Raw genomic sequence first — 24,338 nt, forward strand, 5'->3', positions numbered from 1 at the left:
ATGATATCCATAATATAGTGTCCAAAGCTGATATAATATCTGCAATGTGCATTTCATAGCTAATATGACATTCTTTCTAAAGCATTTAAAAACATTATAAGCCAGGCACAGTGGCACATGCCTGTAGTCCCAGCGGTTTGGGAGGCTGAGACAGGAGAATTGTGAGTTCAAAGCCAGCCTCAGCCACTGTGAGACTTTAAGCAACTCAGTAAGACCTTGTTTCTAAACAAACTAAAAAATAGGGCTGATGATGTTGCTCAGAGGTCAATTGCCCCTGAGTTCAATCCCTGATTGATTGATAGATAAATAAATAAATAAAATATAATAGCTGCATAATGGTATTTAATACTATTATTATATCTATACTATAGTATTGAAAATGAATATTACAGCTTCTCTGTGGCCTTGTGTATTAATGTAATCATAGCATTGCATTGAAAACTGATATAATAGCAGCCCTGTGGCTTTTAATTCTTTCGTGATATACATGTGGCATCTAAAACTGATACAAGAGCTGTCTTATTGCCTTTAATACTAATATAATATCCATATTGTAGCATCTAAAAATAATTTAAAAAACTACACAGTGGTGTGTTATGCTAATATGATATCCCTAGTGTAGAATCCTTACTAAAACAATAGGTGCCTTATAGCCTCTAATAATATTATTATATTCATAGTATGCCTTCTGAAATTGATTTAATAGCTGCACTGTCACTTTTAATATTTGTATGATATTCATACTATTTATCTGAAAGTAATATCTATTCTGTGGCCTTTGATGCTAATATGATATCGTACTATGGCATTCAAAACTAATATACTGGCAGTCCATTGTTGATTAAAATTAATATATTATTCACATTATATAATCTAAAGCTAAAGGAATTGTACTTACCTTTTTACTGTTATGATATTCATATCATATTGCTGCCCTGTGGTTTTTAAAACTATTATAATACCCATATTATAGCATCTAAAGCTAATATAATAGCTCTACTGTGTCCTTTAATATTACTGTGATATCCTAGTATAGCATCTAAAACTAAATACAACTACCTTTTTGCCTTTAATTGTTTTAACATTAATATTGTAGCATCATGTTTTTTATATTAATGTAATATTCATATTTAACATAAAAAATTAATAGCTTCCCCGAGGCCTTTAATACTAATATATGTACTATTGCATCTAAAAATAATAAAATTAATCAAATACATGTCCTAGTGCCCTTTATATTAATATGATGTTGATATTATACCATGTAAGAATGACATAATAGCTTCCCTATGGTCTTTAATAATAATGTGATATTCAGGGGCTGGGGTTGTAGCTCAGTAGTAGAGTGTTTGCCTAGCATGTGTGACGTGCTGGATTCATTCCTCAACACCACATATAAATAAATAAATAAATAAATAAATAAATAAATAAATAAATAAATAAAGTGCACCAAAACCTAAAAAATATTAAAAAAATAATAATGTGATATCCATACTATAGCATGTAAAACAAATGTAATAGCTGTCTTGTCCTTAATATACTGTCTGTATTATAGATTCTAAAACTAATATGATAGATGCCCTGTGGTCTTTAATATAAATGAACTATTCATACTATACCATTTTAATATATATAATATATGTCCTCTGGCCTTTAATACTAATGTGATAACCATATTTTGCATCTATTACAAATGTAGTAGCTGCCACATGGCCTTTAATAGTAATATGATATCTGTAGGAGCTGGATTTATACCTCAGTGGTAGAGCATTTGCCTTGCACATGTGAGGCACTGGGTTTGATTCTCAGCACCACATAAGATAATAAAATAAAAAAAAGATATTGTGTCCATCTTAAAAAAAGAACACCTTTTAATTTGTTCAGAGTCAAATTAAATGTGTGAGTCAAACTGGAGCTTAGGAAGGTGTGATTGTTAAAACATCATGATCACTAAAGAGATGCTAAATACTTTGCCCAGAGACAATAGGAAATAAGCCTTGAGTGCATCTCAGGAATTGGCAAAACCACCCCAGTTTCAGGCTCAAAGATTTAATTTTTCTTTCTTTTTTGTGCCAGAAATTGAACCCAGAGGTACTTAACCACTGAGTCACATCCTCAGCCTTTTAAAATATTTTATTTAGAGACAGGATCTCACTGAGTTGCTCAGGGCCTTGCTAAATTGCTGAGGCTGACTTTGAACTTGCAATCTCAGCCTCCTAGGCTGCTGGGATTAGAATCAGGCACCACCCTGCAGCTGACCCCTGACTAGGACAGGACCTCCTGGGAAGGGGTACCTGCGCAGTGTCCAGAGGTCATCTGGATGGAGGTAGGAAGCCCCTCCTTATTTTCTGTGCTCAGCCCCTATGGGGAAAGGTATCTACTCTCAGTATACTGACCACCAGCCCCCTTCCTTTCTACCTATCTGACTTTGTCTTGGATTACCCCAAGCTTGTTCTATGCTCACTCTCTCAAAGGGCTAGCCAGGCCCAGTGGGCATAGGTGAGACACCATGACCAAGTGGAGTATCATCTTCTGTACATTCCTGAGGGACTCTCCCTGCTGAGATTAAAAGAGATATTTTGGCTGTTCCAAGGTGTGGATGGCAAGAGGGGAGCTGAAAGAGAATATGAGGGGTGGTTTGTTCAGCCCTGGACTTTCTGGGATCCAGGGCTTTGGGGACATAAAATATGGGTGGAAAATATTCAAACCATAGACACAACATCTTTATTTGTATGTGGTGCTGAGTATCGAACCCAGGCTGCACGCATGCCAGGTGAGCGTGCTACCGCTTGAGCCACATCCCCAGCCCTAGGTATACATTTTTGAGGAAGTTTTCTATATTTTTAGGATTGTGTGGTGACACCATGTCTAACTTTAGGGAAAATGCCTAGTTTTGTTGATAGTGTTGAACTGTTGTGTGCTCTTACAGCAATGCATGAGTGCCTGTGGCTGCTCATCATCCTCATGGTTGATACTACACTTAGTAAAGACCATAGCAGCTCGGTAGGTGTGCAGTGCACCTTGGGGTCTTAGTTTGTGCTTTCCTCATGACAGGTGATACTAAGAATCATTTCTATGCTTCTTTGCCATGTCATATATTTCTTGTGAGTTGTCTGTTCATGTCTTTACCAATTATGTTGTCTCATTGTTGAATATCTCACTATATATTTTTTACACAAGTTTGTTTTAGACATATATATGTTCCAAATATTCCCCCAGTGTTTGACTTGTTTTTTCATTTTCTTTATATGATTTTTTTACAGAGAAATTTACTACAGTCCACATCAGGTTTTCTTTCATGGATTTCTTGTTGTTATTGTTTGTTTGCTTGGTAGCTGGTATTGAACCCAGAGGAGCTTAAATACTGAGCCACATCCCCAGCTTTTATGGATTTTTTTGCGGGGGCTACATCTAAAACCTTATCATGAAACATGTGGTCATGCACATTTTCTGGAGTTTTACAGTTTCCCATTTTAAATTCAAGTCTAGGGAGTATTTTGTTAGGTTCTCGCATCCTTATGTGTGGCTTCTTGAAGTGTGTTCATTTGCAATCAGTGCTGTCTAGTCTAGGTTTATAAACAGCTTCTTGGGAATTTCTGGAATGCACTAAATCTTCAGATCAGGTTTGAGATAATTTCATCTTAATTATATTATTGAGACCTGAGCAAAGACTATGTCTGCATTTATTTATATTTCATTTGATATCTTTATAAACATTTCAAGATTTTCTGAAAGTAGGGTTGTACTTTAAGACTTACATGTAAGTACTTCAAATTTGGGGTCTCTATTTTAAATATTAATGCTTTAAAATGTTTCTTATTCCAGTTTATAAATTTCACTGTTTCCCCTACATGATGGCTGAAATATAGGAAATCAATGAAATTTTGTCTATGGGTCATGTACTTTGATGCTTGCTATCTCCATCCATTCTGATCAAGACATAGGATGCTGGGCTCTATTTCTTTTTGATTTCAAAAATCATGACCTGGAATAGTCAGAACTATGAATTTCAAAGCTTCACTGTGCCTAGCACAAGGGGGTGTAGCTCTGAACAGTGAACACCCAGCACCCAGCATCCTGCATTGCCCACAGTGGCCAGCGGGGACACTCAGAACAACCTTCTCTGTACAACTGCTTTTGGGGGCTGTGTTCTGTGCCCTAATCAAACTTCCTTCTCCTGGGGACCCATATAAGAGATGCAACATCTAGGGACTCCTAGGGGCTTTATCTACGGTGTAGAACAGAATGTTTTTTTTTTTTTTTAAATCATGGACTGGGGATGCCTGGTTGGATATGTCTATGGTGAGGACCAAAGCTTCCTTCTCCCTGACACCTACCCATGGAGACTCCACTGTGGATTCAGGATGACTGAAGTCCATGTGAGGAAAACATGAGGAAGAATCTTCCTGTGCACTGCCTGATATGCTGAGAAGGAGGTTCTGCCATGTTCTTTACTTTCTCAGGTAATATTTTAGCAGAACTTATTTTACAACAGTATTTCTTACTGAGGCTTTGGCTGCTCATTATCATGGTATGTCAATGTATTTTGTGTGGCTTGAGTGTCTGAGGACACAAATGCCCACTCAAGATGGTGCAGGGAGGGCCCAGTGCCTGGAGTCTCATTGGGGCCTGAGGGTAAGGGCTCATGAAAATGCAGTAAGAAGCTCTCAGGAGTCTCTAGGGTGAGAGATGTAAAGATTATGATGGATTGTACTACCTGAATCCTGGGTACCTGCAGAATCTTCATTGCAGTTACCAGAGCCTTCTGCAGTGAGGTCAAATGACAGACTGTGCTACTCGTAATTCTTGGGGACCTACAAGTTGCAGAGATATCTGCAGAGAGGGCTGTACTGACAAAAATTAAACTATACTACCAGTTACTTTTGGGTGGCTGCTCTGCCCAGCAGCTTCTGGGGTGAGAATTGTAAGGGCAGAATGCCAGACTTCAATGCTCAGAGTCTCTGGGGATGCCTACATACCCTGTAACCCTGTAAGTCCCAGAGGTTTCTGTGGTGACAGTTGTATTGTTAGAGCACACTACCTAGAATATCTAGGGTACCAGGGAAATCATGGGGTCTTCACCTTCTGTGATCCTCAGCAGGACGGTGCAGGCAAACCCTAGACTGCATTATCTAGAATCATGAGGGACTGCAGCTCCCAGAATCCTTTGTGGTGAGTGTTCAAACCATTGAACTGCATTACCGACAATCCTAAGGGGGAATTTGAATTTCAGAATTTTCTGCAGTGAGTAGGAAAAACACAGGACTATATTACCCACAAATCTCAGTGCCAGCAGCTGTCAGGATCCTCTGTTGTGAGGACTGTTGGCTTGAGAACTTAACTACAGTATCCAGAATTCTTGTTGGGGTGTGTTGCCCAGGTGAGTATGCATCCTGCAACTCCCACAGGCCTCCCAAGTGAGACTTGTGCATTATGCAGGTCAGACTACAATACCTACGATTCCTGGGGACTCACTAGTGAATGTGTTTCCTGCAATTCCTGGAGGCTTCCACAGTGAGGTCTTTAGTACCAAGGCAAGCATGTGGCCTTCAGTTCTCATAGCCCTTGCAGTAGGGGCATGTAGGCAAAAAATTCCCCCATTATTCAGAATCCTCAGGGGGGAATCACAGTTTCAGTATCTGGAATAGTGAGGGCTACAGGGTAGGGAGCTGAACTACACTACCTAGAATTCTTGGAGGTGCCCGTGTCCATGTGGCCTGGAACTCTCAGAGGCTTCCACAGTGAGGGCTATGGAGGCAGAAGACAGGACTATGCTACCCAGAATCTCTGGAGGTCTGTAGCTCCCAGACACCTACCTTTTGAATACTGCTGGGGAAAGCTTTGTATTGCACTACACAGACTCCCAGGGATGTCTAGGCAGTCTTGTGCTACACAGATCCCAGAGCTTTGATGGTGAAGTCCACTTAGGTAGGATGGACTGCACAACCCAGAATAATCAATGGCCCACAGCTCTCAGAGATCTCTGTGGTCAGGGCTGACTGAGTAGAACTGACTACAATACTCAGAATTCCTGGGGGCTCTGAGCTCTAAGTAGTCACTGCAGAGTTGAACATAGTACCAGGCTATAATATCCATGATCCTTGGGGGCTTGCAGCTCCCAGAATCCACTGTAGTGATGGCTGCATTGGCAGAACACCAGTCTACACTGTCCAAAATACCTAGGGATGCCTGAGTGACTGTATGGCCTCAGATTTCTAGAGACCTCTGTAGGGAGTGGGGGCTGCATTATAGAGACTGGATTACACTGCCCAGAATTCTGTGTGGGTGTATGAGGGTGAATTTGCTACTTGAAGCCCCCATAGGCTTCTGGAGTGAGGGATGAATGGCCAGAATGCCAGACTACACTGTTCAGAATCACTAGGGATGCCTGAGTAGCCTGCAGCTCACAGAGACCTTGCAGCTGGGCTGCATTGTAGAATACAAGACTGCACTACCCAGAATCCTGGTGGTATGAGGGTAAATGTGCTACTTGCAGCATCTAGGCTTTTGGGGTGAGGGCTGCATGGGTAGAACACCAGAATCCACTTTGAGGGTCCTCCAGGGTGCCTGGTCCAGCACATGGCATACAGCTTCCATTGTCCTGAAAGGCAAAGACTGTGTGAGCAGAGCACCAGACTACACTGTCTTGAATCCCTGAGAACCCTGAATCTGTGTATCCTACAGCTCCAAGAGGCATCCATGGTGAGAGCTGGACAGGCAGGACAGACTGAATGATCTAGAATGCTCTCAGAGGCTACTGGGAATTTGGTTTGAGCTCAGGTTCTTCTACCCTCCTACAGTGGTCACCCTGGGCTGGGAATTAACAGAGTGTCTTAAAATCTCTGATTCTAAAATGGGCAGACCCTGGCTAAGTCATTCTGTCTCAAAGACTACATGTCACAGAAGCCTTTGTGGTGGTCTATTTCTGGCGTCTGCCCTTGGGTGCCTGAGTGAGGGTCTAGAATCCCTGTGGAAGCCTTCCTCTGCCCACCTGACTCAGGCTGCTGCAGCCCTTGGCCTGGTGGAGTGCAGGGAGGGGGTCTCCTGGACTCCATTTCTCCTCTCCTGAGATTCTAGTCTACATGGTGCGACATCCAGATCTAGTTACAGCAGTGGGAACAGATTTTATTTAGTAACTGCTGAGGGTGGAAGAATGTGCTGACATTCACCAGGGAGCTGTAAGGGGTGTGGTCAAGAAGGGGTGGGGCCTCACCGCCATCTTTAATGCTGCCTCCCTGAGAGTGAGGAGAGCTGGCTTCCCACTCAGGACCAACCCGGGAGAGCCCCAGCTCACTGGAGTGTTGGGTCACTCCACAGAGAGGGGCAGACCTCCCTTCTCAGAGCAGATTGAGAGAGACACCCAGGTGGGTCATGCCTCCAGGGACTCCTGGAGCTACCTTCTCAGAGCAGCCTCAGGGGACTCTTGGCTTAGAGACTTCGTGAGTCAAGGCTCTAGGAATGCCTAGGGTCTCTTTGTCCTCAGAACAGCCTGAGGGGGACGCATATCTTGGGGACCCTCATGTGGCATGTTTCTAGGGTTTCCAGGGTTTCCTGAGGGAGATGCCAGGATTGGGGACCCTCACAGGTCATGTCTCTAAGTAGGCTCAGGGTTCCCTTCTCAGAGCAGTCTGGAGGAGACACCAGTGTGGGGACTCTCTTGGGTCACGTCTCTAGGGATGCCTGGGGTTCTTTTCTCTTCAGAGTGGTCTGAGGAAGACTCCTGGTCTGGGGAGCCTCATGGGTCGTGTCTCTAGGGACTTCCAGGGTTCCGTTCTCCTCAGAGCAACCTGAAGGAGATGCCTGGTGTTGGAGATGCCTATTTTGTATTATAGAGACAGGGTTTCACTGAGTTGCTTCGTGCCTTGCTTTTGCTGAGAGTGGTTTTGAACTCAAGATCCTTCTGCCTCAGCCTTCTGGGCTGCTTAAGTTTAAATATATTACTTCTAACAAAGCCAGAATTTATTAAAAAATACATCCTCTGTATTTTTAATAATGAACCACATTTTTTCTTTAATCTTTGCTTAGTGTAGTTTAAAAAATTTTTTTAGTTGTAGAAGGGCACAATACATTTATTTTATTTATTTTCATGTGGTGCTGAGGATCAAACCCAGTGCCTCACACATGCTAGGCAAGCACTCTACCACTGAGCTACCACTGCCACACATTTTTCTTTTGGTGCAAAGTTTAATTAGCAAGAAGCTACCCCTTCAGGACCCTCTTGCTAAGGCCTCCCCCTCCAGACCCCGCCTCTTCTCCAGACCCCACACATATTCTTCGGCCCTGCCTGTCCTCCTGAACCACCTTCCCCCTCCTTCCTACCCTGCCTCTCCTCTAGGTCCTACTCATGTTCTATAGCCTGTCCCTCCCTCAGGTCTCATCCATCTGCCAAGCCCTGCCCCCTTGTGACTCATTCTCCCTCTCCTTCAGACCCTTTTTCTCCTCCAGATCTTTCCCTTCTTCCTGTCCTGCTCCTCTTGCAGACCTCACTTTCCTCTCTTTTTTTTTCATTTTTGTTTTACACACAGACACAATGCCTTTATTTTGTTTATTTATTTTTTATGTGGTGCTAAAGCTTGAACCCAGTGCCTCACACATGCTAGGCAAGTGCTCTATCACGGAGCCATAACTCCAGCCCAATCCTCCTCCTCTTTAAGACCCTGCCTCTTCTCCAAACCCCATCCATCTTCTAGGCCCCCTCCTCCTCCTTACCTTCCCTCCACCTCTTTCATACTCTGTTCCTGCTAGTCTAGGATGAGCAACTCCCTGGCTGATATGCTAATTGGCAGTATATTTGTAATGGTGCACAAATAGTGACCCTTGTATAAACACTAACATCCTGCATTGGATGAATTATCTTGACTGTGTCAGAATTCGATATACCATAAAATAACTTTAGAAAAGTCACCTTTCTCTATAGATTGTGAACATTTGAAATAAAATCAGAATTTGTTAAAGGGCAGATGACAGTGAGCCTTGAGTTCTGATGATCCCAGGATCCCATCCAGTGGGAAAACTCTAAGTACCAGTCCAAGGTTTTGTATGCTAATTGATTCATTTTCTTATTTTAGAGTTATTTTGTAAAGTAATTCCCTATATCCTTCAGGTCTCCAGTTCTGGGTAGTAGGTTTTTCCAATTCAATTTTTGATTAATATTCTTTCAGTTTTCTACAGAATTTTAAAAATTTTTTTTAGTTGTCAGTGGATCTTTTTATTTTATTTATTTTGTTTATTTATATGTGGTGCTGAGGATTGAACCCAGGGCCTAACACATGCCAGACAAACAATCTGCCTTTGCATAACAAATCTAGCCTTTTATAGAATTTTTAATTCTGTGAACTTCTATTTTTTAATAAGGAATATTTAAAAAATTACTTTTAGCTTACTTTGTTTTTGATTGAGAGAATTGTTTTGTTTGAGAGAACTATATTGTTTGAAAATGCTCATAATCAAATGATTTTAATTAATTTCCACTTATTAAGGTATCTTTGGAGACTGGATGTGCAGCTCAGTGGCAAAGCACTTGCCTGGCATGTGAGAGGCCATAGAGTTCATCCCAGCACCATATACACAGAAGATATCTTTGACAGGACTCAAGCATGAGAGGTATGCTTTAAAAAGAGCATGAATTGGGGCTGGGGTTGTGGCTCAGTAGTAGAGCAGTCACCTACCACATGCGAGGACCTGGGTTCGATCCTTGGCACCACATAAAAATAAGTAAATAAAACAAAAGTATTGTGTCCAACTACAACTAAAAATAAAAATTTTTAAAAAAGGTCATGTATATATATATAGTTCCTATTCCAAATTCATATGAAATTATTCTAATAAAATTTCAAATCAGTTTTAAAAGGGAAGAGGGATGATGATATTTTTAATGTCAACTATTGATATTTCATGATATTTAAAACCACTATAGATGAAATTTCCAGAGATGCAAATCATTACAAAATGTAAGAGACAAATCAGTAGCTGCTTTTTTGTAATTCTGATACATTTACTAAAAATAAGTTTTTTTAAAAAAAAGATATTTTTTCTTTTTTAAAATGTCGAAAGCATGTCCATATGTCCTATTAAAGTTCTATATTCATCAGAAAGTTCTCTTATTCCTTGCATACAAAGTGATGGGCCTTCTAATGAGCATGATACTTTATGTTGTCAGGAATTCTTGTGGGAGAACTCTTTAAGTGTTTTGCCTCTGTTCAAAATATTATTTAAAAATGTATCAATTTCCTTTTGATTTCAGAAATTTGACTTTCTTTAGAAATTATATATTTATTAGTATTTAGGGTTATTTCATGTGGGAAATGCCATGATTACATTTTATCCTAATGTTATCCTAATGTTGTGTTAATAATTTCCTAAGCTAGGTTATGTTCATTTTTCTTATCAACAGTCAATAAAGCCTTTTTTGTTGTTTTGATGGTATGCTTAATGTGAACATGCTTTATGATATGACACCACTGTTCATGATGGTCTAGGTATGCAATACACTATAGGGAGAGTATTTTGATTCTGAGAGTCTCAAGTGTTTTAGGTCCAACATGTTTCCTTAAGAGGAATGATTGTTCATTTTCTATTTGATTACACAAATAAGACACAAATTCTTTTTTTTTCCTTTTGTGGTTCTGGGGATTGGTCCTAGGGCCTCCTGCATGCTAGGAAATCCTTCTACCACTTAGCTACATCCCCAGCCCCATAGATCCTTTAGTTGTCATTAGCTTCATGATGAGCTAGTGACAATAAAATTACTTAGAATTTCAAGTAGATTTAGACTCATACAAAAGTTTGGGCATCCATAGCTCCTTGTGATTTCTAAAAGGTAGAGTTTCCCACAACACAGCAGCATCTAATATCACTCCTGGACTGATCTGACACCTCTGCTTCTCTTGGCTCACCACTTCCTGTAGAGGTCTTGGAGGAAATGGATGTTCTTTGACTGTTTGTCCCAGTGACAAATATTTGATTATATTGCTGCTAAAAGGTATGCATAGAAATAAAATAGAGACAAGGATTCTTTGGGATAAGTGATTCAGTCCCGGTGAGTCAATTTGTATTAGGACTTTTTTTTTTTAATAAAGTCATTCTTTAGGGAAAGTTAAACCATGACTTGAAATAGAATCTCTAAAATGTCATTTTTTCCCCTGTAGTGATCATGTTTTAAGAAGGAATACCTAGAACCTAGTGACAGCATAAAAATATAATAAGTTAACATATGTTATTACTTCAACATGAAATACGTAAAAGAGGCACATACTTTCAATTTTTTAAAAGTTTTTTTAGTTGTAGTTGGACACAATGCCTTCATTTTTATTTATTTATTTTTATGTGGTGCTCAGGCTCAAACCTACCACCTCACACATGCTAGGTAAGTGCTCTACCACTGAGCTACAACCCCAGCCCACATACTTTGAATTTTATATTAGTTTGAAATATTTGATTTTTGTGTTATAAATGTTCATAATAAAATACAGCTAAGAGTGTCAGTTACTAGTAATTAACTGTATGAATAATTAAACAAGTTTGAGAAAATATAACCATGTCCTAAGGTTTTACTTTAGAATAGTTTAATCTTTTTCAGGGGAGGGTACTGGGGATTAAATCCATGGGCGCTAACCCTAATTCTTTGGCCTTTAATATTAATATTTACTCATACTATTGCATCAAAAAGTGATATAATAACTGCCCTGTGGACTTTAATACTAGTATAAAATCAATACTATAAAATGTAAGTGATATAAATGCTATCTTGTGACTTTAAATACTTACATGATATCCATCTATTATAAAATTGATAAAATAGCTTCCCTGTGGCAATTAATACTAATGTAATATCCTTATTCTGGAATCTAAAGCTAATATTGTATCAGGAAAGTCACATATAACATCAAAGTGTAATCAATACTATAGCATGACAAACTAATATAATTGATTCCCTGTGGAATTTAATACTAATCTAATATCCTAGTATACCATGTAAAATAAATATGATAACTCTACTGTAGCCTTTAATACTGATGTTATATCCATTCTATAGTATTTTATAGTAATATATTACCTGTCCTGTGTACTTCATACCAACATGATATCCATATTGTAGCATCTAATGCTAATATAATAATATCTTCCCTGTGACCTTTAATATTTACCCATACTATTGATATTATAATGTAATATCCAGATTATAGAATCTAAGACTAATATTACTATCTGCCCAGTGAATTCCAGTAATAATAAAATCTCCACAGAGAAGCACATAAAGTTAATATAAGAGCTGTTTTGTGTCTTTTCATGATCATATGATATCTATAATATGTAATCTAAAAGTAACAGTATCTGACTTTGGTTTTAAATATTAATGTAATATGCATACTATAGCATCCTAAAGTACTATAGCAGCTGCCCTGTGGTCTTTAATACCTTTATAATATTCATGCTATAGCACATAAATTCAATATAATATCTGAATTTCGGTCTTTACTACTAATATCCATATTATGGCATATAAAAGTAATAAAATAGGTGCTCTGTGGCCTATAAATGTCATATATTAGCCATACTATGGCATCTAATACTAATATAATAGCTGCCCTGTAACCTTTGACTTTAGTATAATATCAATATTTTGTCCTCTGAAACTAACAGAATAGCTGTCCTGTTGCCTTTTAATACTAATTTTATCCATATGTAGCATCATTATAGTATCCATGTAGCCTTTTATTCTAATATTATATTCATACTGTAGACTGTAAAATGAATAAAATAGCTTCCTTTTGGCCTTCAAGATTAATATGATATGCACTATGGTGTCTATTAAATATTATAATAGCTTCCCTGTGGTCTTTAATACTAATGATATCCATGCTATAGTACCTAAGACTAATAGGTGCCTGTTGTGTTTAATATTAAAGATGTCCATATTATACCTTCTAAAAACTAATATAATAGCTGCTCTGTGACCTGTAATATTAACATAATATCCATACTGTAGCATCTAAAACTAACATAATAGCTGCCTGGTAGCCTTTAATATTGAGATAAAAACTGTGGCCTCTGAAATTAATGTAATAGCTGTCAAGTGATGTTTTAATACTGATAGTGCATACATACTATAGCACCAAAACTGATTATAAAGCAGCCCTCTAGAATTTCATAGTAATACAATAATTATAACAGAATATAAAACTTTAATATTAATAAAATATACTGTTGATCTAAATCTGATGAAATGGCTGCCTGTAATCTATAATAGCCATATAATATCCACACCAAAGCTTCTAAAACTAGAGTGCCCTGTGGCCTTTAATGCTAATAGGTATTCATACTACAGTATTTAAAGCTGATACAATAGCTGAATTGTGGTCTTCCATATCAATACAATGTCAATATTATAGCATATTGAACTAATTAACTAGCTTCCCTATGACATTTATATGCCAATATAATATCTAACCTGTTCACTTTAATACTAACATGATATTTGTACTGTAGCGTCTGAAACTGATATAATAGCTAATTTATCATCCAAAAGTAATATAGTAGCTGCCCTGTAATTTTAAAACTATTACAATTTTTATAGTATAGCATCAAAATTAATATAATAGCTTCCCAGTGGCTTTTATATTAATATGATACCTGTGCTACAGTATATCCAATACTAATAAAATAGTGGCACTGTGGCTTTAAATACTAATATGATATCTATGCTACTGCAACTCAAGCTAACATAATAGATGATTTATGTCTTTTAATCTTACTATAATATCCATATAATAGCATATATTACATAATAGATGATTTCTGGTTTTAAATATTAATATTATATCTATAATATAGCATCTTCAATTAATATTACATATGTCCTGTGTCCTTAGGACAAATATTATATCCATACTGTTGGATTTAAAACTAGTATAATAGATACCTTGTGGACTTTAATACTATGCTATCCATACTTTAGCTCCTAAACTTAATATAGTAGCTGCCTGGGCCCTTTAATATGATATGTAATATGATAAACATATTTTGCTCTTTAAACCTAAAGTAATAACTGCTCTATGGCCTTTAGTGCTAATATAATATACTATGAAAAACTAATGTAATAACTTCCTTGTGTCCTTTAATATTGATAGTATAACATCCAAAACTAATATGATAGCTGCCCTCTAGACTTTAATATCATAATATTCATACTGTGACCTATAAATTTAATACAATAGCTGTCTTGTGGCCTTTATTACTGGTTTGTTATTCATACTATAACATGGAAAACTGATTAAATAACTGTTCTGTGACCTTTAATATTAATATGATTTCCATATTATAGCAAAAAATGATATCGGAGGTCTTTATTACTAATAGATGCAAACTATAATATCTAAAACATGTAAGTAGCTGTGCAATAGAATTTAATACTAAGTGACATCCATGCTAAAGCATGTTAAACTAATAGCTCCCCTGTAGCTTTTCATACTAATTTATAACCTCTAAAACTGATGTAATAGATGTCCTGTGGCCTTTAATATTAATGTTACATCATTCCTATAACCTGTGAAGCCAATTTAATGTTTCTTATGAAATTTAATATTTATTTAATATCCATATTATAAATCTAAAACTGATAAATAAAAATATGTGATAAATATGTGCTTAATATAAAACTGGTAAATAGGTCCTATAGTATTAATATGATACTGTATCACCTTAAACTAATATAATATCAGCTTTGTGGCCATTAAACTAATATGATATTTATAGGATAGTATTAAAATCAATATACTGCCATGTTGACTTTAATGCTAACATGATATCCATACTTGAGTATCTAATAGTACATAATTATTGACCTGGAGTGTTTAATTCTAATATTATATTCATATTGGAACATCTGAAACTGATGCAATAGTTGTCCTGTGTTCTTTGATATTTCTATGATATCCATCCTACAGTATCCAAAGCTAATGAAATATATTAGCTACCTGTGGCCTTTAATATTAATATAATATCCATACTGCAGCATTTAAAATAATAGATACACTGTGGCCTTAATACCATATAATCGGTTTGGATATGCTCATGTGTGAGACAATGTAAGGAAGTTTAAAGGTGAAATGATGGGTTATGAGAGCCTTAACCCAAATTAGTAATCCTCTGACAGGAATTAACTGAGTGGAAACTGCAGGCTGATAGTGTGTAGCTGGAGGAGGTGGGTCATTGAGGCTGTGCCTTTGGGGTACATATTTGGTGAGCTGAGCTTATGTTCTCTGCTTCCTGATCACCACTTTCCTTCATCACACTCTTCTGCCCCACCTTAAGCCCCAAGGAATAGAGTTGGCCATCTATTGGCTGAGATCTCTGAAACTGTGAGCCCCTAAATGAACTTTTCCTCCTTTAAAATTGTTCTTGTCAGGTCCTTTGGTCAAAGCAGTGAAAAAGATGACTGAAATAATAACATACATGTCATAGATCTAAAATAAATACAATAGTTGCCTTGATGCCTTTAATACTAATATGATATTAAGAGTGTAACATCTAAAACTGATATATAATAGTTTCCCTGTGACATTTAATGTTAATATAATATTCATTCCATAACATCCAAAACTAACATTATAGCCTCCCTATAGACTTTTAGAATACAGTAATATCCATATTAGAGCATTTCAAGCTAATATAATATCTTCCCTGTGGCCCTTACAGCTAATGTAATACATACTATTGCATCTAAAATTGATATAATAGCTGCTCTGTATCCTTTAATATCAATAGACATCCTTATTATAGCATCTTAACTTGATATAATAGTTGCTCTTTGGCCTTAATATTTATATGATACCCATAATAGCATCCAAAACTGTTAAAATATTAGCCCTGTGGCCCTTATAGGTAATATGATACCCAAACTATATCTCCTAAAACCAATATAATAGCCAGATTGTGGCAGTTAACATTAATATTTTACCCATATTATGCCCTCTAAAACTAATAAATAGCCCTCTTGTCATTTTTAAGTAAAATATCCATATGATAGCAATAAACCTTATGATATAGCATATCCATATGATAGCATATAAAGTTAACATAATAGCTGACCTCTGGCATTTAATAGTAATCTGTTGGGCTGGGGATGTGGCTCAAGCAGTAATGCACTGACCTGGCATGCACAGAGTGCTGGGCTTGATTCTCAGCACCACATAAAATAAAATAATGATGTTGTGTCCACTGAAAACTGAAAAATAAATATTAAAAAATTCTCTCCTCTCTTCTCTTCTCTTCTCTTCTCTCTCTCTCTCTCTCTCTCTCTCTCTCTCTCTCTCTCTCTCTCTCTCTCTCTCTCAAAAAATAGTAATCTGTTATCCAAAGTATAGTACCTGAACTAATATAATTCCTTTTACTAATAGGATAGTCATTGCATAGCATATAAAACTAATATAATAACTGAACTTTGGAGCTTTAATATTAATGTAATATGTATACTACAACATCTCAAAGTACTGAAAGAGCATCCCTGTGCATCCTGTGCATTTGCCTTTTATATTTTATCCATACTGTGGCCTGTTAATGGAATATTATAGCTCTTTGTGGCTGTTCATATTAAGATTCATTCAATAGCATCTAATGCTAATATAATAGATGCCCTATGGCCTTTAATACTAATTCAGTATCAATACTGTGACCCCTAATAGTAAAATAATAATTCTCCTGTGGCCTTTTAATATTACATAATATTCAGTTATAGCAATTATATGAATATAATTCCTACCCTATGGCCTTTAGTACTAATATGATATCCATATCATAGCATCTGTTAATGATCTAAAAGAATATCATTAATAGATTACCTTTGTACTGTTATGATATTTATATTATAGCATCTAAACTAATACAATTGTTCTCTTATTATCTTTAATTCCTATATTTTTACCATAGCATCTAAATGTAGTATAACATCTCTGTAGCTTTTAAATCTAATGTAATATTCTTACAATTATATCTAAAAGTGATATAATAGCTATCATGTGGTCTTTAATACTGATATTATATTCATGTTAGATCATTAAAAACTGATAGAGTAGCTTCCCTGTGGCTTTATTAGTAATATGACATTCTTATTACAGCATCTAAAATTGATAGCTGCCTTTAATATTAATATGATATCCATAATATAGTGTCCAAAGCTGATATAATATCTGTAATGTGCATTTCATAGCTAATATGACATTCTTACTAAAGCATTTAAAAACATTATAAGCCAGGCGCAGTGGCACATGCCTGTAATCCCAGTGGTTTGGGAGGCTGAGACAGGAGAATTGTGAGTTCAAAGCCAGCCTCAGCCACTGTGAGTCTTTAAGCAACTCAGTGAGACCTTGTTTCTAAACAAACTAAAAAATAGGGCTGATGATGTTGCTCAGAGGTCAATTGCCCCTGAGTTCAATCCCTGACAAATAAATAAATAAGTAAGTAAGTAAATAAATAAATAAATAAAATATTATAGCTGCATAATGGTATTTAATACTATTATTATATCTATACTATAGTATTGAAAATAAACATTATAGCTTCTCTGTGGCCTTTTGTATTAATGTAACCATAGCATTGTATTGAAAACTGATATAATAGCAGCCCTGTGTCTTTTAATTCTTTCGTGATATACATGTGGCATCTAAAACTGATACAAGAGCTGTCTTATTGCCTTTAATACTAATATAATATCCCTATTGTAGCATCTGAAAATAATTTAAAAAACTACACAGTGGTGTTTTATGCTAATATGATATCCCTAGTGTAGAATCCTTACTAAAACAATAGGTGCCTTATAGCCTCTAATAATATTATTATATTCATAGTATGCCTTCTGAAATTGATTTAATAGCTGCACTGTCACTTTTAATATTTCTATGATATTCATATTATTTATCTGAAAGTAATATCTATTCTGTGGCCTTTGATGCTAATAAGATATCGTACTATGGCATTCAAAACTAATATACTGGCAGTCCATTGTTGATTAAAATTAATATATTATTCACATTATATAATCTACAGCTAAAGCAATTGCTGCCCTGTGGTCTTTAATACTATTATAATACCCATACTATAGCATCTACAGCTAATATAATAGCTATACTATGGCCTTTAATATTACTGTGCATCAAAACCTAAAAATATTAAAATTAATAATAATGTGATATCCATACTATAGCATGTAAAACAAATTTAATAGCTATTTTGTCCTTAATATACTGTCTATATTATAGATTCTAAAACTCATATGATAGATGCCCTATGGTCTTTAATATAAATGAACTACTCATACTATACTATTTTAATATATATAATATATGTCCTATGGCCTTTAATACTAATGTGATAACCATATTTTGCATCTATTACAAATGTAGTAGCTGCCACATGGCCTTTAATAGTAATATGATATCTGTAGAAGCTGGATTTATACCTCAGTGGTGGAGCATTTGTCTTGCACATGTGAGGCACTGGGTTTGATTTTCAGCACCACATAAGATAATAAAATAAAAAAAAGATATTGTGTCCATCTTAAAAAAAGAACACCTTTTAATTTGTTCAGAGTCAAATTAAATGTGTGAGTCAAACTGGAGCTTAGGAAGGTGTGATTGTTAAAACATTATGAGCACTAAAGAGTTGCTAAATACTTTGCCCAGAGATAATAGGAAAGAAGACTTGAGTGCATCTCAGGAATTGGCAAAACCACCCCAGTTTCAGGCTCATAGATTTAATTTTTCTTTCTTTTTTGTACCAGGAATTGAACACAGAGGTACTTAACCACTAAGTTACATTCTCAGCCTTTTAAAATATTTTATTTAGAGACAGGATCTCACTGAGTTGCTCAGGGCCTTGCTAAATTGCTGAGGCTGACTTTGAACTTGCAATCCTCTTGCCTCAGCCTACTAAGCTGCTGGGATTACATTCAGGCACCATCTTGCGTTGCTCAAAGTTTTAAAAATAAAAATTCCTTTGAGAAGAGACCAGTGAGGCACCATGAATGAAGAGAGGGGCCTAAGAGGTTATTTCACCATGCTTAGCTGCCCAGGCATTCAGCAGTTGCTGTAGCCATGGTCTTAGGAGGTTTGTCTACTGCTCGAGATGGTGGCAGATCTTGGTATCAACTACATGGTGCTGTTTTTTTAGGTTTGCAAGACATTGGCAGTAGGGGTTCATGGAGGCTCCCACTGGGATTTCAAAGGAAAACCTGGAAGGTCAGGAAAAATGTATTAGAGTTGCAATACCAGCAGGCAGCCCCTGAGAGGATGAAGAAAACTATAGTGGGTACTCCTGAGATTAAGAGATGCTAGTAATATGGATCATTTTCCAAGGAAACCCATAGGAATTGAACAGACACAAGTCAAGCTAGGCCATGTGGACCGCTATTAACAAAGCCATAGGAATGGAGATGCACAAGTCCTTTGGAGAGAACATCACAATGTTATTTGCCCAAAATATGCTTGATGTGGAACTACAGATCTTGTTTGCCCAGCTGGATTTTGGTCTTGTTTTGGTCCCATCTCTTCTTTCTATGCCCCTATTTATCACTTGTAGAACGGAAATGTGTAATCCATGCCATTATATATTGGATTATATAGCTTGCTTTGATTGTTATGGGGTCTCATGCTGATTTTTTCTTAAGTTTCAGAAGAGGTTTTGGACTTAGACTTTTGGGGAATACTGGAACTGTTAAGAACATGTGGACTCCTGGATATGAACTCAATGTATTTTGCATCCTGAGATGGACATGAACTTTTGGGGGCCAATGGCAGAATATTATGGTTTAGATATGAAGTATTACTCTAAAACTCATGTGTGAGAAAAGGTAAGAAAGATTTAAAGGTGAAGTTATTTAGTTATGAGAGCCTTAACCTAGTGAGTGCATTAATCCACTGATAGTGTTTAACTGGATGGTAACTGTAGGAAGGTAGTGTGTAGCTGGAGAAGGTGGGTCACTGGGGGCATTTCTTTGGAGTATATATTTGTCTCTGGTGAGCAGAACTCTCTATCTGCTTCCTCTTTGCCATGTTCTGATTTGCTTCCTACCTCTATACCATTTGGGCAAGAGCTGTGGAGTTGGTCTTCTATGGACTGAGACCTGGAAAATATAAGTGTCAAATAAAATTTTCATTCTCTAAAAATTGTTCTTGTCAGGAATTTTAGACACAATGGCAAAAAAGCTTACTAAAATAATATTGCACTATCTATAAATAATATAATAGTGGCCCTTTGTCCTCTTATGTCAGTAATATAGCATCTAAAATTAATAGTTACCCTGTGGCATTTAATCATATTATGATATAAATATTATAGCATCCAAAACTAAGATAATACCTGCAATGGCCTTTAATACTACTATGATATCCATAATATTGCAAGTAAAACTAATATTATAGCTTCTCTGTGTCCTCTGATATTAATGTAATATCAATAATGTGGTCACAGGGTAGTTATTATATTATTTTTATAGATCACTGTATGGATATTAATATTAAATGTAAGGAAAAAAAAGAGACATAGAAGATGTAGAGTCAGAATGACAGAATGGCAGAATGGTCAAGCTGCCAGCTTTATTTATATCAATAGGTTGCATTAGGTCATTGGCATCAGTAATATACTATTGTTTATTGTGTCATTTGGAAGGTTATAGAGTTAGCATCGTTATGCAGCTTATTCCTCAGTTACATTCTACAGTTACAATATGCAATGTTAGAAGCTTTGTGTAGCTATCAATAAAGTTTGTTGTTTACAGTTACTGTTAGGTGGACAGGTCCAGGAGCATGGAAGCTTGGTGAAACATTTTTATTGTATAACAAGAGTGTTTCTTTATTCCCAGGAGCTGTGTGCCTGAGATCAAGGCCAAAGCTGATAAGACTCCAGCACAAAGTCTTCTAATGCAGGACATTGCTATAGCAGGTAGGCATCCCGTGTCTTTGCACAGAAGTTTTCCTAGCATCCAGGTATTTCTCGACTTGGCACAGAAACTTCCTAGCCACCAAGCATGCCACATTTATGAAGCCATCAGAGACCCCAGTCCCAAACACAGAACATTTGTGGGCCAAAGGGAAGCTTTAAGGCCAAAGGAAAGCTGTTATATCAGTTTTACATGCTATAATGTGGATATAATATTAGTTTTAAAACTGAAGAGCTGCCTGTGACCTTTTAATACAAACATGTCATCCATACTATGAAATTGTAATGGACATAATAGCTCCCCTGTGAACTTTATAACTAATATGGTATCCATATTAAGGCATCAAAAATTGACATAGTAGCTGAAATGTGTAATTTAGTGTTAATATTATATCCATACTGTGGACCTAAAACTAATCGCATACCTTTTCTGTGGTCTTTCATATTAATACAATATCCATATTATAGCATCTAAAACTAATATAATAGCTGCCCTGTGGCTTTTAGAACTAATATGATATCCAAATTATAACATTTGCCAAGGACCCTTAATATTAATATGATATTGATAAACTAGCATCTAAAACTAATAAAATATTTGCCTGTGACCTTTAATACTAATATGATATTCACATATACCATCAAAAGCAATATATGAACTTGCCTATGGCCTTAAATATTAATATAATGTTCATACTGTGACATAAAAAACGAATATAATAGCTATCCTGTGAATTTTTAAAAATATTGTTTTAGTTGTTGATGGAAACAATACCTTTACTTTATTTATGTTTTTTAATGTGGTGCTGAGGATTGAACTCAGTGCCTCACATGTGCTCTACAAATGAGCCACAACCCCAGACCAACTACCCTGTGACTTTTAATAATAATATAACATCCATAACTTTTAATAATAATATAACCCATAAAATATTGTAAATTCCCTGTGTATTATATTAATATAATCATTATATTATCATTATATTATTATTATTTATTACATCAATATAACATCCTTCCTATAGTATCTAAAACTGAATAGCTCTTCTATGGCCTTTAATACTAATAAAACATCCATACTATAGCTATTAAAAGTGGCATAATAGTTTTCTTGCAGCTTTTAATAGTATACCAACATGATATCCATACTCTACCATCTAAATATAACAAAATAGCTTCCCTGGAGTCTTTAATAATAATGTAATATAGTACTACAGCATCTAAAACAAATAGAATAGCTAATATCTTATGGCCTTACATACTATCTGATTTATATTATTAGAGAATACTGACAAAATAGCTGCACTGTGAATCTTTAACACAAACATGTTAGCCACATAATGGCATGTAAAACTGATACAACAGCTGTCCTGTGACCTTTACTACTAACTTTATCCATATGATAGCTTTGAAAATTGATATATCACCTGCCTGTGGATTTAGTGTTAATATTTTATCCCTACTATGGCATCTAAAACTAATTTAATAGGTTCCCTGTGGATTTTAGTACTAATATAATATTAATTATATAGAATCTAAATCTAATGCAATATCTGCCTTGTGATCTTTAATACTAATAAGATATCTATACAATAGAACCTGAAATTAACATTATAGGTGTCCTGTGGCCTTAAATACTGATATGATATTCATATTATAGCATCAAAATTGAATATAGTAACTGCCTGTGTTTTTTAATTCTAATATGATATGCATATTATTGGATCAAAACCTAAGATAATGGATGCCATGAAGCTTTTAATAATAAGATATTCATATTATAGTATGTGAAATGAATAGCTGCACTGCCTCCTTTATTACTAATATAATACTCATCCTTTAGCATCTAAATCTGATATAATAATTGTCTTGTGGCCTTTATTACTAATATATAATAATATCTAATTACTACTAATATAATATCTATAAAATAGTGTATAACTGCAATGTAATAGCTGCAAAGTGGCTTTTATTATTAACTCAAACTCCATTCTATAACTCCTTAAACTAATAGCTTGTTCTGGCCATTAATATTTATAAAAGAAGTATCCTGTGGCTTCTAGTACTAATATGATAGGTAGCCTTGAATATTAATATAATATCCATATTATGAACTCAAAAACAAATATACTAGCTGCCCTGTGATCTTCAATATTAATATATAAACTGTAGTATAGCATATAAAACTAATATCATAGCTGCTTTGTGGTCTTTAAGATGATATCCAAAGTATATCATTTGAAACTTACATAATTGTTGCCCTTTGGCATTTAATATTAATAGTATATCCATAACAGAACATCTAGAACTAATATACCTTTAATACTAATACTGTATTTCCATTGGTATTAAAGATCACATTATGTATGTTATATTAATATTGAAGGCCACAGTTCAGCTATTCTATTGGTATTAAATGTGACTGGGTGGGTGTGTATATACTAATATTTATGACCTCTAATACTTACATAAAATCCAAAATATAGCATTGGAAACAGACATAATAGTTTCCCTATGGCCTTTAATACTAATATAATGTACATATCAGAGTATCTGAAACTGATATAATGACTACCCTGTGCCTTTAGTATTAATATGATATTCACACTATATCATTTAAAGGTAATGTAATAGCTGCTCAGTGTTTTCCAATACTAACATGATATTCACATCATATCATCTAAAACCGACATAACCACTGCCTTGTGCCTTGAATACTAATACAATATTCATGCTATACCCAATAAAATAATGGCTACCCTTCAGCCTTTCATAATAATATGATGTGAGGATATTAGCATCTAAAATTGATAATAGCTGCACCATGGCCTTTAATATTGATATAACATCCATACTTGGCTTATGAAATTGAAATAATAGCTGTCCTTTGTTCTTTTAATACAAACACAGAATCCATACTGTAGTATCTAAAATTGATATAAGAAATAATAGCTGCTTTGTGGCCTTTATAACTAATATGATTTCCATACTATAGTATCTAAAATTAATATAATTGCTGCTCTGAAGAATTTAAGATTAAAACAATGTGCAAACTGTAGCACCTAAAACTACTTGCTGTCCTGTGTACTTTAACACCAATATGGTATCCCATATTATAGAATCAAATATTATACATTAAGTGTACTGTGATTTTAATAGTTATATATTCATACTGTAGCAACTAAAGCTGATATAATATATGCCCTGTGATGTTGAATAATTATGCAATAGCCATGCTGTCCATACTAAAGTCTCTTAAACTAATATAATGGTGAGTCTCTGGCCTTTAATACTTGTAAAAACATGTACACTTTAGCATGTCAAAGTGTTCAAACAGCTGCTCTGTGGCCTTTAATATTAATGTAATATCCATATTACAGAATCTAAGGCTAATAAGATAGATGAAC

General features: G+C 35.5%; 1 long non-coding RNA gene across 1 annotated transcript; it reads left to right on the forward strand.

Moving 5' to 3' along the window:
• On the forward strand, positions 1-24,338 carry LOC144374468 (uncharacterized). Its single transcript, XR_013433853.1, has 4 exons — positions 1-4,463; positions 9,480-9,603; positions 19,661-19,843; positions 20,855-24,338. It is a non-coding gene; the product is annotated as an uncharacterized LOC144374468 (long non-coding RNA).

The sequence above is a fragment of the Ictidomys tridecemlineatus genome, unplaced genomic scaffold (genome assembly GCF_052094955.1).
Source record: "Ictidomys tridecemlineatus isolate mIctTri1 unplaced genomic scaffold, mIctTri1.hap1 Scaffold_704, whole genome shotgun sequence".
NCBI classification, from domain to species: domain Eukaryota; kingdom Metazoa; phylum Chordata; class Mammalia; order Rodentia; family Sciuridae; genus Ictidomys; species Ictidomys tridecemlineatus.